General features: G+C 37.8%; 1 protein-coding gene across 1 annotated transcript in view; it reads right to left on the reverse strand.

Annotated features, from left to right (window-relative positions):
- The window catches only part of CHST9 (carbohydrate sulfotransferase 9), a 261,701-nt gene that overhangs the window by 231,802 nt on the left and 10,987 nt on the right, over positions 1-18,912 (reverse strand). The gene's annotated exons all lie outside the window — the stretch shown is intronic.

Below are 18,912 nucleotides of genomic sequence, written 5' to 3' on the forward strand. Positions count from 1 at the left end.
CATGATCAAGTGGGATTCATCCCAGGGATGCAAGGTTGGTACAACATTCGAAAATCCATCAACATCATCCACCACATCAACAAAAAGAAAGACAAAAACCACATGATCATCTCCATAGATGCTGAAAAAGCATTTGACAAAATTCAACATCCATTCATGATAAAAACTCTCAGCAAAATGGGAATAGAGGGCAAGTACCTCGACATAATAAAGGCCATATATGATAAACCCACAGCCAACATCATCCTGAACAGTGAGAAGCTGAAAGCTTTTCCTCTGAGATTGGGAACAAGACAGGGATGCTCACTCTCCCCACTGTTATTCAACATAGTACTGGAGGTCCTAGCCATGGCAATTAGACAATACAAAGAAATACAGGGAATCCACATTGGTAAAGAAGAAGTTAAACTGTCACTATTTTCAGATGACATGATATTGTTCATAAAAACCCTAAAGACTCCACTCCAAACTACTAGAACTGATATCGGAATACAGCAAGGTTGCAGGGTACAAAATTAACACACAGAAATCTGTGGCTTTCCTATATACTAACAATGAACCAATAGGAAATCGGGGAAACAATTCCATTTACAATTACATCAAAAAGAATAAAATACTTAGGAGTAAACCTAGCCAAGGAAGTGAAAGACCTATACCCTGAAAACTATAAGATACTCTTAAGAGAAATTAAAGAGGACACTAGCAAATGGAAACTCATTACATGTCCTTGGCTAGAAAGAATTAATATAGTCAAAATGGCTATCCTGCCCAAAGCAATATACAGATTTGATGCAATCCCTATCAAATTACCAGCAACATTCTTCAATGAACTGGAACAAATAGTTCAAAAATTCATATGGAAACACCAAAGACCCCGAAAAGCTAAAGCAATCATGAGAAGGAAGAATAAAGTGGGGGGGGATCTCGCTCCCCAACTTCAAGGTCTACTACAAAGCCAGAGTAATTAAGACAATTTGGTACTGGCACAAGAACAGAGCCGCAGACCAGTGGAACAGACTAGAGACTCCAGAGATTAACCCAAACATATATGGTCAATTAATATTTGATAAAGGAGCCATGAACATACAATGGGGAAATGACAGTCTCTTCAACAGATGATGCTGGAAAAACTGGACAGCTACATGTAAGAGAATGAAACTGGATCACTGTCTAACCCCATACACAAACGTAAATTCAGAATGGATCAAAGACCTGAATATAACTCATGAAACCATAAAACTCTTAGAAAAAAACATAGACAAAAATCTCTTGGACATGAACATTAGCGACTTCTTCATGAACATATCTCCCCAGGCAAGGAAAACAAAACAAAAATGAACAAGTGGGACTATATCAAGCTGAAAATCTTCTGTACAGCAAAGGACACCATCAATAGAACAAAAAGGCATCCTACATATGGGAGAATATATTCATAAATGACAGATCCGGTAAAGGGTTGACATCCAAAATGTATAAAGAGCTCACACACCTCAACAAACAAAAACCAAATAATCCAAATAAAAAATGGGCAGAGGAGCTAAACAGACAGTTCTCCAAAGAAGAAATTCAGATGGCCAACAGACACATGAAAAGACGCTCCACATCGCTAGTTATCAGAAAAATGCAAATTAAAACCACAATGAGGTATCACCTCACACCCGTAAGGATGGCTACCTTCCAAAAGACAAGCAACCACAAATGTTGGCGAGGTTGTGGAGAAAGGGGAACCCTCCTACACTGCTGGTGGGAATGTAAATTAGTTCAACCATTGTGGAAAGCAGTATGGAGGTTCCTCAAAATGCTCAAAATAAACTTACCATTTGACCCAGGAATTCCACTCCTAGGAATTTACCCTAAAAACGCAGCACTCCAGTTTGAGAAAGACAGATGCACCCCTATGTTTATCACTGCACTATTTACAATAGCCAAGAATTGGAAGCAACCTAAGTGTCCATCAGTAGATGAATGGATAAAGAAGACATGGTACATATACACAATGGAATATTATTCAGCCATAAGAAGAAAACAAATCCTACCATTTGCAACAACAGAGATGGAGCTAGAGGGTATTATGCTCAGTGAAATAAGTGAAGCGGAGAAAGACAAATACCAAATGATTTCACTCATCTGTGGAGTATAAGAACAAAAGAAAACTGAAGGAACAAAACAGCAGCAGAATCACAGAACCCCAGAATGGAGTAACAGTTACCAAAGGGAAAGAGACTGGGGAGGAAGGGTGGGAAGGGAGGATAAGGGCAGAGAAGAAGAAAGGGGGTATTATGATTAGCATGTCTAATGTGGGGGGTGGGGGAAAGAGGAGGGCTGTGCAACACAGAGAAGACAAGTAGTGATTCTACATCATCTTACTATGCTGATGGACAGTGACTGTAATGGGGTGTGTGGGGGGTACTTGGGGTAGGGGAGAGCCTAATAAACATAATGTTCTTCATGTAATTGTTGATTAATAATAACAAAATTTTAAAAAAAAAGACGCTGAAAAGGAATTTGACAAACTCTAATGCCCATTCATGATAAAAACTCTCTGTTTGAGAACCTCTTCAACTTAATAAAGGATATCAACAAAATTCCAATAGCTAATATTATACTTCATAATAAGAAACTCAAAACTTTCCCACTAAGATCAGGAATGAGGCAAGGATGTCTCATTACACCACTGCTTTTCAACATCATACTGGAAGTCCTGGTTATATAGATTAATAAAAGGTATAAAGATTAGGAAGGCAGAAATAAAACTGTCTTTGTTTGAAGATGACATGATTATTGTTGTAGGAAATCTGAAGAAACTAACAAATAAGCTTCCTGAAACCAATAATTGATTATAGCAAGGTTATGGAATACAAGGTTAATGCACAAAAGTCAATCAGTTTGCTATATACCAGCAATGAACAGGTGGTATTCAAAATTAAAAATACAATGCCATTTACATCAGAACCCCACCATCCATATTAAATACTTAGGTATAAATCTTACAAATAAATGAAACATCTATATGAAGAAAACTGTAACATATTGATAAAAGAAATCAGAGAACTAAGCAAATGGAGAGATATTCCATGTTCATGAATATGAAGACTCAACATTCTCAAGATATCAGTTCTTCCCAACTTGATCTATGAAATCAAGCAATCCCAAACAATATCCCACAGAGTTATTTTCTGGATATCCACAAACTGATTCTAAAGTTTATATGGAGAAGCAAAAAGCCCAATTTGTCAACACAATATTGAAGGAAAAGAAAAAAGATGGAAGAACTGTACTATTACTGAACTTTAAGACTTACCATAAAGCTACAGTAATTAAGCATGAGGTATTGGTAAAAGAATAGAAAATAAGTCAATGGAACAGAATAGACAGCCCTGAAATATACCCCAATTGATAACTTAACAAAAGAGCAAAGGAAAGAAAACAGAGCAAAGATAGGATTTTCAACAAATGGTGTTGGTATAACTGGACATCCACATGAAAAAACAAACTAGTCCAGACATAGAATTTTACACTCCTCACAAAAACTAACTCAAAATTGATTATAGACTCAAATGTAAAACATAAAACTATTAAACTCCTAGAAGACAACTTGTGAAAATCTAGGTGACCTTTGGTTTGGTTGATGACTTTTTAGATCTAATGTCAAAGGCACGATTCATCAAAGAAAGGATTGATAGGCAGGACTTCATTAAAATCAACTTTTTTTTTTGCTCTGTGAAAGACATTATCATGAGAATAAAAAGATAAGTCAGACAGGGATAAAATATTTGCAAAAGATACATCCTTTAAAGACTGCTATCCAAAATATACAAAGTACCTTTAAAACTCAACAGTAAGGAAGCAAACAACTCAATTAAAAAACGGCCAAAGACCTTAACAGATACCTCACCAAAGAATATATACAATGGCAAATAAGCATATGAAAAGATGCACCACAAATTAAAACAACCATGAAGTATCAATACACACCTATCAGAATGGCCAAAATATGCCACCTAATGTCAGTTAGGATGTGGCAGCAGGAGCTCTCTTTCATCACTGGTGGGGGTGCAGGATGGACCCATCACTCTGACTGCAGTCTGGCAGTTTCTTAGAAAACTAAACATACCCTTCTCATACAATCCAGCAATCATGCTTCTTGGTATTTACCTCAAGAGATTGAAACCCATGTCTACATAAAATAGATGTGTAAAGTATTTTTATTCATAATTGTCGAAGTTGGAAGCAGCTTATTACTTGGTGAAAGAAGCCATCTGAAAAGGTTATAACAGTGTAATTTCAATTGTATGACATTCTTGAAAAAGCAAAGTATAGACACAAGTAGAAAGATTGATGGTGACCAGGGGTTAGTGAGGAGGAGGTATGAAGAGGGGAAGCACGCAGGATTTCAGGTGCACTGAAATCACTCTGTGGGACTGTATGGCACTATAATGGTGGGCACATGTCATTATAAATCTGTCCAAACCAAGAGGGAACCATAATATAAAGTATGGACTTTAGAGGATAATTATTTGTCAGTGTAGGTTCATCAATTGTCATGTAGTTTCACTAGTGGGTGAAGTTGGTAATGCGGGAGGCTCTGTGTGTGTGTGTGTGTGTGTGTGTGTGTGTGTGTGTGTGTGTGTGTTAAGGAGTAGGGTATATGGAAAACTTCTGTACCTTCTGCTCAATATTTCTGTGAACTTACAAATGCTCCAAAAAATAAAGTCTATTAAAAATAGGAAAAGATCTCCATTTTCAATCAAACAAGAAAGAACCGCTGCCACTTCAAACCACTACCTGTAAAGCATACCTGCCAAACTGTGTGGAATCTAGAACAAGAGAGAAGGATGGAAACGATTGACACATACACTCTGAAACCTTGAGCTGGATGTAGATTTTCCTGAAATTATCACAGTCTCAAAAGGCTGTGCCGTAAATCTTAGATTGGAACATAAGCAGATTTTAGGCTTAAGTATGCTATGGAGACTGTGGATGCTTCGCTGTGGAAACCCAATGACTGGGAAGGTTGGGCTGGAGAAAATAACATCCCCACCTACTGTTTTAATCAGCTATGGAGTGGTCTCCTAGTTGAGGGTTCTGTGGGAGGAAACAGAAGGAAAGACATGACTACTAAATCACAACATACGGCTGAGGGTTAAATGTTAAAACTTGATGAGTAGAACAAACTGGGTGGGAGTATATTCTAGGCAAGACCCATACTGGAACTCCCAACTGCCTCATTACAGCGGCTCCTGCCCTAGCACATCACTGTCCCCTTTGAGAATGGAGTAAAAAATCAGAAAATGACTTATGGACTAGAGACACAGGTACCAGGCAAGGGGAAAGGGTGATGGGTCATGGGTATGCTGTAATGAGAATCAGGCAGGCAGAAATTCAGGAAGTATAGTCCACATGAGCCCTTCTCAAATAAATTCTTTGATAATGAAATCCAGCTATCCAAAAAATCCAAGTAACTCAGAAAGGAAACAGTAGTGAAAGGACTGGTTTCGAGCACAGATTTCATTTAAATATGAAAATATGAGATATGACATAATAATAAAAAAGTAACAAAATCTAAAGTGAGGAAAGTGAATTGGAAGGATCCTTCATTTTATTTTTATTTTGCTAACTGTAAAAATTGACTTGGTCAAGGGAAAATATATGGTTGCATGAAGTGTTATAAATATACAGGGTTCATAAAGAGAATGAAGCTCTCTTCTGTATTTTGTTTTACTACAAAAGTGCTTTTTCTAAGCAAATGAGTAGACATCATTTGCTTTTTCTAAGCAAATGAGTAGCAAAAATCAGTTAATCAGTGTTTCCAAAATGCAATGAAAGGAAGTCTTCTCAGGTTAATGATTAGGTATTCATTTCTGATAGCTATGATTTTGGGTATCGTTTAGTTCACGTGTGGAGGCAGGTTTCACAGTTTTGCTATTTCTTCTATGACTGCAATGTTTTAAGCATATGTACAAATAGAACATTAATTTCCATTGTTTGTTTAATTTATCCTTTCTGAGAGTTAAGGTAAAATGACCTATTAAACATCATGAATGAAAAATAGTTACTTAGTCTAGAGTTATGCATTGGGTGTGCAGGGAATTCAAATATACTTACAACATCTAGGATTATTTCTTAAGGCACAATCTTTTACATGGATTTATTATCAAAAGGTTCTATTTGTGCAAACTCTTATTATCATATGTGTACATTCAATAAATTTCGAGTACAAATAGCTTCTGGCTAATAATTGCCTACACAAATTGTTCGCATAGCATTCTCTTTTAATGCCAAATTCTATATGGAAGTCTGCTTTTCCTATTGCTATAAATTTTAACAACTTTTAACAGGCTATTTGCAATCTTAGAACTTTTTTCAAAAATATGAAATAAAAATACATCAACAGTTTAATGAGATCACTAAATTCAGTTTCACCCAGTTCTCTTAGGTCTTAAACTTCTCTCAGTAGTAGGATATCCATTGGCTTACTGCTGATGTGAATATGAGTAGCTCAGGGTGGTGGAGGAGAGGGGCAGTGGGGATGAGAGCTAGAGCTATTATTTCCTTTATGTGAAGACAGGCAGGACATTCATAGAGCCAACTCCCTCCCCATAATAATCTGTTACTATTTTTCCCTTATTAAAACAATACCAAGGTCAAACTGATTATTCATACTTGCCTTAATATAAGCTGGAGGTAAAATTTTTAGAGCAAGGAGTTCTGACCACAGTGCAATTTAGCCTCAAGGCAGTGTATGTTGGCACTGTCAGGAGACTGGTTCTTCCAGGCTTTTTCCCAGCGCTTCAATCTCTTCTTCTAGCTATAATTGATAATAACGTATGAACTATCATATAAAATATAAGGGGAAAGGCATAGATGGGTCTAAAAGTTCTTTTTTCATCATGTATCAAGAAGCACCATTCTACTTGGTCTGGCTATCTCAGAGGTACACATCCTAAGCAGCCCTGAATGTTACCTTAGGACCAGGTAAAGGATTCTTGCAGGGACCTGAGTCCAAATACTACATCACGCATCTTAATGGTAGGAGGAATATTTTAAATACTTATTCAAAGTTGAAATGTTTCTGAAGAGATAATTTTTTAGTACCAATTTTGTAAATATTTTTTATTTAACTTCTTTAACTTGGTGCTTCATCTAGAATCGGCCCTTGTTTTATTGACTAAATGGAGAGCTTTGTTTTTTTGGTATTTGTAAATCTATGGTATGGGGCTTTAGGCACCTGTTTCTGATACATAAACACTAACAGTTCTTACCCACCCCTCCAGATGATGTACAGTTGAGAATCACACTGGCTCCTAAATCTTACTGGCACCCTGGCCAGATCTATTCCTCCTACACTGCAAACTGCTTTCTGCTATGCTGTGGATCTTTTATGGAAAATCATCACTAGTCTTAGACTTTGTTCTATAGACAAACACCATAGGATAGTATTATCTCCTCTACTGCCTAAAACATAGTCTTTTAAGGATAGCTTTCTTGTACGTGTTAAAATATAAATTACAGAATACTATGGAATGAGGATACTTAAATACTTTGAAGAGGACACTTTTCTAATTGACTGAACTTTCAAGCATGAAGCATACTTCAGTACAATGAATGATTTCATCTGCAGAGCTGGCTTAAAATCATAGAATATTATACCCAATTTTTATTTTGAAAACATCTAACCTACAGAAAATTAGCAATGATACAATGAATACTATACAATCTTTCCCTAAATTAAACAATTGTTAACATGCCACATTTGCTTATCTTTTCCCACATTAAAAAAAACTTTTTTTGTGAACAATTTCACAGGAAGTTGCAGAGATAATGAGATATCACCTCTAAATGCTTCCAAATACACTCTCTCCCCCAAAAGACATTCTCCTATACAACCTTAATATGATGACCACACTCAGGAAATTTAACATGCATGTTATACTATTATAAGAACTACAGTCCAAATTCAGATTCCTCCCATTGTTCCAATATTATAGATTCTTTTTCTCCCATCTAGAATCTAATCAGGAAGGATGCCTCATAATTAGGTGCCATTTCTCCCAGTCTCCTTTAATCCTGAGCAATTTTCCAGGATTTTTTTTTTTAATGACACTGGCATTTTTGAAGTGTCCAGGTAGGTTGGTTAAACTGAAGAATATCTACCAACTTGGATTTGTCTGATTGTTTCCTTCTCATCAGATTTGGATGAAACCTTTTTGGCAAAGTAATTTCAGAGGTGGTGGTATGTCCTACTTCACACTCATATCAAAAGACTCACGATGTCAGTTTGTCCTGCTATTGGTGATGTCAAGTGTGAGCACCTGGTTAAACGGTTGTCTGCCACATTTCTTCCTGTAAAGGTACTTTCCCTCCTTGTAATGAATAAGCAATTAATTGATTAAAGACATGTAGAGATAGTGGGAATATCCTGTCCCCAACAACCACTCATCTAATGATGGATTATCCTTTGATTATTCTTGTAATAATAGTTGCCAAAAGTTGACTTTATAAATTTTTAAAATTATTAGCTTGCATTCTTAGTAAACAGAGCTTTACCTTTCACCCACCGCCCAAGCACTGCACACACCGTGAGCCCTTGGCTTCTCTTCTTATTCAGCGTGCCCTAGTTCACTACATACATTGCTACCTTTGATGTTCAAATGATCCCAAGTTGGGCCAGTGAGAGTCCCTTAAATCTGGCTATTATGTCCTTCTGATGTGTCATTTGAGGAGTTCCTTGTTTTCTGGTACAAAGTGTCAGCCAAAGGTTTAGCAGATTCTCCCCTCAACTAGTTGAAGCAAGAGGCTTTTAATAAACAGGAACCAATTCAACTCAATTCTAATGTAGTAACTGGAATTTACACACAAGTATTGGACTAGGACCGGCAACACAGTGTCAGTCAGTATGGTAGGTCTCTTTCTTACCTATCTGGACAGTAGTTTGAAGCCTTTGTGCAATTCTTAAAAATATGAACTTTTAACTTGTAACATACTGTCATGTTACTATTTAACATAATATTTAACTTAACTGTTTAACATAAAATAAGAATAAATGTTTAAATTTTTGTTCTTCCTCAAACTGCATATGCTGACCATAAGATAAGTAACTCCCAAAGGATTTTCTTTTTCTTTTCTCCAACATGGTAAAATCTTACATTACTGTCTAATGTCAAAATATGCACAAACAGCACAACACAAAACCTCCATAAATAAAGTCTTTCAAAATTCCTGAAATTATCCAGGGATTACATACACATGTCAGTGGAAATAACAGAAAGGAATGCCTGTTTTTCTGGGGTTTTTTTTGGTAAAAAGTTCAGTAGACTGGCCTCACTTTCTAAGCGAATGTAGCACGATTCAAGTCACCTCTGAGTGAATCATGGATAGGAAAGAGACATCACAGGAAGAGGAGGGTGATATTTGGGGAGGGCACATAGAAAGAAAAATGTAGGGCCTCATAGCTGTCAAGTATGTCTGTATGTATGTATTTACTTATTTAAGTTTATCTTCATTAGAATGCGAGGCTAGGTATATGTGCTTGTGTGTATGTGTACAGATGTACAGATGTGGAGTTAAATATAGGGATGTTCAGTCAATATTCATTCAACAAATACTACCCTCCACTCCAAGCAGGCTCTGCATTATATTCTAGGACAATACAGACCATCAAAACTAGAGAGGTCCCTACCTAAGAGGTTAATTAAATAATTATACAAATAGATGTGAATTTCCAATTCTTTGCAACTATTCAAAATGAGGGATAGAGATACACAAATAGAGATACATTGATGCATACAAACATATTTGTGTATATGTATATTACAATGGGATTTGTCTCAGGCTGGTGGGGAAGAGATGGCTCATTCATGGAAGTGATGTTTGGTTTGATGCTTGAAGTGTTGACTAAGTTGACTAGGCAACGTTTGGGTATGAGTGTTCATGGCAATGGGGATGGGACAGAGCATGGCAGGTCAGAGAAAGTGGAAGAAAGCCAGCCACGGAGGCAGAGGGAAGTGAGGACACTAAATGAGGCAAGACTGGGGGAGCCTGATCCTGTGGGGTTTTGAAAAATCAAGTGAATAGTTTTGAGCTTTACTTTAAATAAAGCAATGACAACCCATTTAAGTGGTGTGCAAAGCTGAACAGGTAACAGTTATCATATGTTCATTTTGAAAGGGTCCTCTGGCACTTTATCTGGAGGATGTATTTGGAGGGGGAGCAGTGTCAGATGCCAGGAGACCAGTGATAAAGCCACTGTGCTTCTCTACTCAATAGATGGGGAAAGCTTAGACTTGGGTGATGGCTGAAGGCAGATTTGTAACACACTTTGGAAGTAACAGTCAATGGCTGGCTTCAATAAGGGGTGGAGGGAGAGGGAACAATGAGGATAAAATCCAAACTGGGAGCTGGGGAATCCTGGAGGTTTGGGTGCAATGAGCAGGGATGGCAAATTTGATTTTGACATGTTTCATTTGATGTTTCCTTAAAATGAAGAAGAAATGCCTAGTACAGCTGGATCTACAAGTGGGGTGCTTAGAAGGACTTTCTAAGCCATAATTATGTTTTGTAGAGTGCTCTGCATAAAACATGCCAATAATTTCAAGGGATTCTTATTGGATAGTATCTTGTGTGTACATGTTGGTAAAATTCAAGGTGAACCAAAGTTCTAAGGTACTAGATAAACCATCTCTGCTACTTAGGAGTTTGACAATTTGCAAATCCACTTCTACTTTAAGTACTATTATTTTTATTTATTTTTTTTGTAGATAATTATTTTTTATTGAAGGGTAGTTGACACACAGTATTACATTAGTTTCAGGTGTACAACACAGTGATTCAACATTTATATACATGATAATTGTAGGTACCAGCTATCATCATACCAAGTTGTTACAATATTTTGACTACATTTCTTATGTTATATATTACATCCCGGTTACTTATTTATTTTACAATTGGAAGTGTGTACTTTTTTTTTTGTGAGGGCATCTCTCCTACTTATTGTTCAAATGGTTGTTAACAACAATAAAATTCTGTATAGGGGAGTCAATGCTCAATGCATAATCATTAATCCACCACAAGCCTAATTTTCATCAGTCTCCAATCTTCTGAAGCATAACGAACAAGTTCTTACATGGAGAACAAATTCTTACATAGTGAATAAGTTACATGGTGAACAGTACAAGGGCAGTCATCACAGAAACTTTTGGTTTTGATCATGCATTATGAACTATAAACAATCAGTCCAAATATGAATATTCGTTTGATTTTTATACTTGATTTATATGTGGATCCCACATTTCTCTCTTTATTATTATTATTTTTAATAAAATGCTGAAGTGGTAGGTAGATGCAAGATAAAGGTAGAAAACATAGTTTAGTGTTGTAAGAGAGCAAATGTAGATGATCAGGTGTGTGCCTGTAGACTATGTGTTAATCCAAGCTAGACAAGGGCAATAAAACATCCACGGATGCAGCAGATTTCTCTCAGAACAGGGGGGGAGAGGTTCTAAGCCTCACCTCTGTTGATCCCCAATTTCTCACCTGATGGCCCCCCTGCAACTGTGCCTGTCTTAGGTTGTTCCTCCCTTGAAGAATCTTACCCGTCTCTGGCTAATCAGTCATCTTCCGGGGCCATACAGGGAAATGTAAAGTTGGCAAGTGAGAGAGAAGCCTTATTGTTTGTAAAGGTTAGTTTTTTACTTCTTTGCATATTTATGCCCTGTGGCTTCTATGCCCAGCATTTGTCTTGAGGTATCTTTATCACTTGGAAGAATTATGATACACGGTAAATTCGATATGAGGCACGAATTCTATTTAAGGGTTGTAATTAGGAGGGAAGAAGAAAAGCTATAGAAGTAGCAGGTGGAAGAAAACATGGGAAGATTGGTTATTTCTTTGACATATCTTCTTGTAGAGTAACATAAGCATGTATAGGTTTTAAACTACTAATTAAATTGTGCACACACATTAACATATTAGGAGTACAGTTACATAACCAAAGCATACCTATAATTACCAGCCATCTCCAGTGAAACCAAGAAAACCAGTTAGGCACCTTAGGCATTTGTGAAAACTTATCTATGATATGGTGGATATTGTCCAACTGAACTTGAACAGTCTGAGAGAAATCAGACAAATTAAAACAGCCCATTCCTGGGGACTGTTCGCATCCCATATGTTCTTTTAACAGTAAATAGTCTGTAGTTGTAAGATTTTGGAGTGCTACAATTTGCACTTCTCCTAATTCTTGGTTGAGTTCCAACAGTACAGATCCAGTCAAATTTGTTGTTTTACTGTATGCACAGGCCAGCTTAGATATCTCCTTCTTCATTCCCATGGCAAGTCCAGGGACCAGTGGGATGAGTACATCTACACCTGTAGCAGTGCGTGGATCTTTGTTGGGGTTTTTTGATGATCATCTTCTGGCATGAGTCTTCCAGAGAGTGCTGACGTTGGAAGTTCTTTTTCATATCGTATCTTAGTTCATATTCGGGGTAGCCAACTTAGGCGTTGATCCTCTGTATAACCAGGTCCCCCCTATAAACCCCTTTACAGTCACTTTCCATCAGCATAGCAAAATGTTATAGAATCACTGCTTGTCCTCTCTGTTGTACAGCCCTCCCCTTTCTCCCATCCCCCCCATGCATGCTAATCTTAATACCCCCCTTCTTCTTCCCCCTTTAAGTACTATTATAATTCCCTGATCTGAAAAATTTGAAAGTATGGCTTTGCTGGACTTTTTAGCAAGTTATGTGTGTGTGTATATATATATATGGTGAAATCACAAAAGTGCTAATGTAAGTATAGTATTAGTATTTAGAAGATTTAGCAATCTGTACAACCTGGGGTCCAGCCACAAATAACCAGTAAGACCGCACCAGTACACCCAGCTGAGGCCAACCTTGTCACAGTAATAGAATCTCATTCTCTGATGGCAGAAGTTCCTAACTGAAAATATAATGCAGGGGGGTGGAAAAGATGATGAAGAAGGAAAGCAAGGCAGAAACCTCCTCCCGTATATACACCAAGGAAGCAGCTACAGAAAACACAAAATATTAGCAAACCAAATGCAAAAATACATCCAAAGGATCATCCATCATGACCAAGTAGGATTTATTCCAGGGATGCAAGGGTGGTACAATATTTATAGATCAATCAACATGATACACCACATTAACAAAAGGAAGGATGAAAACCACACGATCATCTCTATAGATACTGAAAAAGCATTTGACAAATTCAACATCCATCATGACAAAAACTTTCAACATAATGGGTACAAAAGGGTATGTACCTCAACATAATAAAGGCCATATACAACAAATCCACAGCTAACATCACACTCAGGAAAAGCTGAAAACTTTTCCTCTAAGATCGGAAATAAAGAATCAAGACAAGGATATTCACTCTCTCCACTTTTATTTAACATAGTACTGGAGATCCTAGCCATGGAAAAGATAAGATAAAGGAATAAAAGGCCTCCAAATTGTTAAGGAAGGAATTAAACTGTTATTATTTGCAGATGAAATGATACTATATATATAGAAGATATTAAAGACTTCACCAAAAAACTATTAGCACTAATAACTAGATTCAGCAAAGTTGCAGGATACAAAATTAATACACAGAAATATGTTGCATTCCTATATACTAACAACAAATTAGCGGGAGAGAAATCAGGAAAACAACTCCATTTACAATTGCATCACAAAGAATTAAATTACTTAGGAATAAACCTAACCATGGAGGTGAAAGACCTGTACTCTGAAAACTATAAGACATTTATGAGAGAAAGTAAAGAAGACACAAGTAAATGGAGATCTATTCCATGCTCATGGATAGGAATAATTAATATTGTCAAAATGGCCATCCTGTGCAAAGCAATATACAGCTTCTATGCACTCCTTATCAAAATATCAGTGGCATTTTTTTCAATGAACTGGAGCAAATAATCCTAACTAAAATTCATATGGCACCCCTAAAGACCCTGAACAGCCAAAGTCATCCTGAGAAAGAACAAAGCTCGGGGATTACATTCCTTGACTTCAAGCCATACTAGAAAGCTACAGTAATCAAAACAGTATGATACTGGCACAAGAAGAGACCCATAGATAAATGGAAGAGAACAGAGAACCCAGATATAATCCCACACATATATGATAAATTTATATATAATAAAGAAGCCATGAATATACAAAGGGGAAGACACAGCCTCTTCAATAAATGGTGTTGGGAAAATGGGACAGCTACATGCAACAGAATGAAACTTGATTACTGTCTAACCCCATACACAAAAGTAAACTCAAAATGGATTAAAGACCTGAACTTAAGACATGAAACCATAAAACTCTTAGAAGAAAACATAGGCAAAAATCTCTTGAACATAAGCATGAACAATTTTTTTCTGGACACAAGTCCTTGGGCAAGGGAAACAAAAGTAAAATAAGTAGGATTACATCAAACTAAAAAGCTTCTGTACAGCAACAGACACCATCAACAAATCAAAAAGGCAACATACCAGGTGGGGAGAACATATTCTTAAATGATTTATCTGACAAGAGGCTAAAATCCAAAATATATAAAGAACTCATACACCTCAACATAAAAAATACAAATACCCCAATTAAAAAATGGTCAGAGGACCTGAACATTTTTTTAAAAAAGAATACCAATGGCCAAGTGGCACATGAAAAGATGTTCCATATCAATAATCACTAAGGAAATGCAAATCAAAACCACAATGAGATATCACCTCACACCAGTTAGAATGGCCACTACTCAAAAGATAAGAAACAACAAGTGTTGACCAGGATGTGGAGAAATGGGGACCTTCCTACACTGTTGGTCGTAATGTAAATTGGTGCAGGTACTGTGGAAAGCAGTATGGAGGTTCTTCAAAAAGCTAAAAATAGCATTCAACCCAGGAATTTCACTTCTAGGAATTTACTCCAAGAAAACAAAATCCCTGATTCTAAAAGATACATGCACCCCTATGTTAATCATCACATTATTTATGAAAGCCAAGATATGGAAGCAACCAAAGTGCCCATCAATAAATGAATGACTAAAGAAGATACGGTACATATACACAGTGGAATATTATTCAGCCATAAAAAGAAAGAAATCCTACCATTTGCAACAACATAGGTAGACCTAGAGGGTATTATGCTAAGTGAAATAGGCCAAGTGAGAAAGACAAATATCATAATGATTTCAGAGGTGGAGCCAAGAAGGCAGCCTGAGTAGGACAGTGGGAATCTCCTCCCAAAAACATATATACTTTGAAAATACAACAAATACAACTATCCCTAAAAGAGAGACCAGAAGACACAGGACAACAGCCAGACTACATCCACAAGTGCGAAAACCCAGCGCCTGGTGAAAGGGGTAAGATACAAGCCACAGACCAGCGGGACCCGAGGCCCCTCACCCCAGCTCCCGGTGGGAGGAGAGGAGTCAGAGCAGGGAGGGAGATGGAGCCCAGGACTGCTGAACACCCAGCCCTAGCCATCCGCACCAGAGCACAGACACAGTGCATGCGTGGGGTGCTGGAAACTAGGGAAGCAGGACAGTAAGACCTGTGAGTGGGCCCCAAAGCTGGTGCTCCTGGGACAAAGAAAAGCAGGTGCTTTCTGAAAGTCTTAAAGGGACAGGGACCCCACAGCTGGATGGAAGCATCCTGGGTTACAGTCCAGCAGCTGGAAATTCCAGGAAACTCTGGGTGCACTAACCCTCTGGGCAAGCTCTGAGACCCCTCATGGAGTTAAACAGCCAAACAAGCCCCCGTCCATTACCCCTCCGGGGCCCGGCCACAGCAGAGCAGCAGGCTGGCCATGCCCACAGCAAGGGAGCTTCCTCCATACTGGCCAGGCAAGATACAGAGACCCAGTCTACACGCAATTGCCCAACACAAGCCACTAGGGGTCGCATTTGTCCCAGTAAAGAAAGGCCAGGAGCCAAGTGGAAAGCGTCTTGACTCTCCCAGCTGACAGACAAGTCAATAGCACTCCACTGCACCTAACAACATGAAAAGGCAAAAAAATTTGATCTAGACAAGACTAACCCAGACAGCTTCGATATCTTCTACATCTTCCCCTGAGAAGGAACCTGGGGAGATAGATTTATCCAGTCTTCCTGAAAAAGAATTCAAAACAAAAGTCATAACCATCCTGATGGACATGCAGAGAAATATGCAAGAACTAAGGAGGGAGAATACAGAAATAAAACAATCTCTGGAAGGACTTCAAAACAGAATGGACGAGATGCAAGAGACCATTAATGGACTAGGAAACAGAGAACAGGAACGCAGAGAAGCTGATGCAGAGAAGATAAAAGGATCTCCAGGAATGAAAGAATTTTAAGAGAACTGTGTGACCAATCAAAATGGAACAATATCCGCATTATAGGGGTACCAGAAGAAGAAGAGAGAGTAAAAGGGATAGAAAGTGTCTTTGAAGAAATAATTGCTGAGAACTTCCCCAAACTAGGGGAGGAAATGGCCTCTCAGACCACAGAGGTACACAGAACTCCCATGACAAGGGATCCAAGGAGGGCCACACCAAGACACATAATAATTAAAATGGCAAAGATCAAAGACAAGAACAAAGTATTAAAGGCATCCAGAGAGAAAAATAAGGTCACCTACAAAGGAAAACCCATCAGGCTATCATCAGACTTCTCAACAGAAACCCTACAGGCCAGAAGAGAATGGCATGATATACTTAATGCAATGAAACAGAAGGGCCTCGAACCAAGACTACTGTATCCAGCACGAATATCATTTAAATATGAAGGAGGGATTAAACAATTTCCAGACAAGCAAAAGTTGAGGGAATTTGCCTCCCACAAACCATCTCTACAGGGCATCTTACAGGGACTGCTCTAGATGGGAGCACTCCTAAAAAGAGCACAGAACAAAACACCCAACATATGAAGAAGGGAGGAGGAGGAATAAGAAGGGAAAGAAAAAAAGAATCATCAGACCATGTTTATAATAGGTCAATAGCGAGTTAAGTTAGACAGTAAGTTAGTAAAGAAGCGAACCTTGAACCTTTGGCAACCACAAACTTAAAGCCTGCAATGGCAATAAGTACATACCTTTCAATAATCACCCTAAATGTAAATGGACTGACTGCACCAATCAAAAGACACAGAGTAATAGAATGGATAAAAAAGCAAGACCCATCCATATGCTGCTTACAAGAGACTCACCTCCAACCCAAAGACATGCACAGACTTAAAGACAAGGGATGGAAAAAGATATTTCATGCAAACAACAGAGAGAAAAAAGCAGGTGTTGCAATACTAGTATCAGACAAAATAGACTTCAAAATAAAGAAAGTAACAAAAGATAAAGAAGGACATTACATAATGATAAAGGGCTCAGTCCAACAATAGGATATAACCATTATAAATATATATGCACCCAATACAGGAGCACCAACATATGTGAAACAAATACTAACAGAATTAAAGGAGGAAATAGAATGCAAGGCATTCATTTTTCATTTTGGGAGACTTCAACACACCACTCACTCCAAAGGACATATCCACCAGACAGAAAATAAATAAGGACACAGAGGCACTGAACAACACACAAGAACGGATGGACCTAATAGACATCTACAGAACTCTACATCCAAAAGCAACAGGATACACATTCTTCTCAAGTGCACATGGAACATTCTCCAGAATAGACCACATACTAGGCCACAGAAAGAGCCTCAGTAAATTCCAAAAGATTGATATCCTACCAACCAACTTTTCAGACCACAAAGGCATAAAACAAGAAATAAATTGTACAAAGAAAGCAAAAAGGCTCACAAACACATGGAGGCTTAACAACACACTCCTAAATAATCAATCCATTGCATTGAATCTGTATATTGCTTTGGGCAGTATGGCCATTTTGACGATATTAATTCTTCCTAGCCAGGAGCATGGGATGATTTTCCATCCCATGGAAATCCCAAATCAAAATGGAGATCCAGCAATATATGGAAACAAATGACAACAATAACACAAAGCCCCAACTACTGTGGAATACAGCAAAAGCAGTCTTAAGAGGAAAGTATATAGCAATTCAGGCATATTTAAAGAAGGAAGAACAATCCCAAATGAATGGTCTAATGTCACAATTATCGAAAATGGAAAAAGAACAACAAATGAGGCCTAAGGTCAGCAGAAGGAGGGACATACTAAAGATCAGAGAAGAAATAAACAAAATTGAGAAGAATAAAACAATAGCAAAAATCAATGAAACCAAGAGCTAGTTCTTCGAGAAAATAAACAAAATAGATAAACCTCTAGCCAGACTTATTAAAAGGAAAAGAGAGTCAACACACATCAACAGAATCAGAAACGAGAAAGGAAAAATCACGACGGACCCCACAGAAATACAAAGAATTATCAGAGAGTACTATGAAAAACTATATGCTAACAAGCTGGGAAACCTAGGAGAAATGGACAACTTCCTAGAAAAATACAACCCTCCAAGACTGATACAGAAAGAAACAAAATCTAAACAGACTAAATACCAACAACGAAATTGAAGTGGTAATCAAAAAACTACCCAAGAACAAAACCCCCGGGCCAGATGGATTTACCTTGGAATTTTATCAGACATACAGAGAAGACATAATACCCATTCTCCTTAAAGTTTTCCAAAAAATAGAAGAGGAGGGAATACTCCCAAACTCTTTCTATGAAGCCAACATCACCCTAATCCCAAAACCAGGCAAAGACCCCACCAAAAAAGAAAACTACAGACCAATATCCCTGATGAACGTAGATGCAAAAATACTCAACAAAATATTAGCAAACCGAATTCAAAAATACATCAAAAGGATCATACACCATGACTAAGTGGGATTCATCCCAGGGATGCAAGGATGGCACAACATTCGAAAATCCATCAAC

The sequence above is a fragment of the Manis javanica genome, chromosome 9 (assembly GCF_040802235.1).
Source record: "Manis javanica isolate MJ-LG chromosome 9, MJ_LKY, whole genome shotgun sequence".
NCBI lineage: Eukaryota > Metazoa > Chordata > Mammalia > Pholidota > Manidae > Manis > Manis javanica.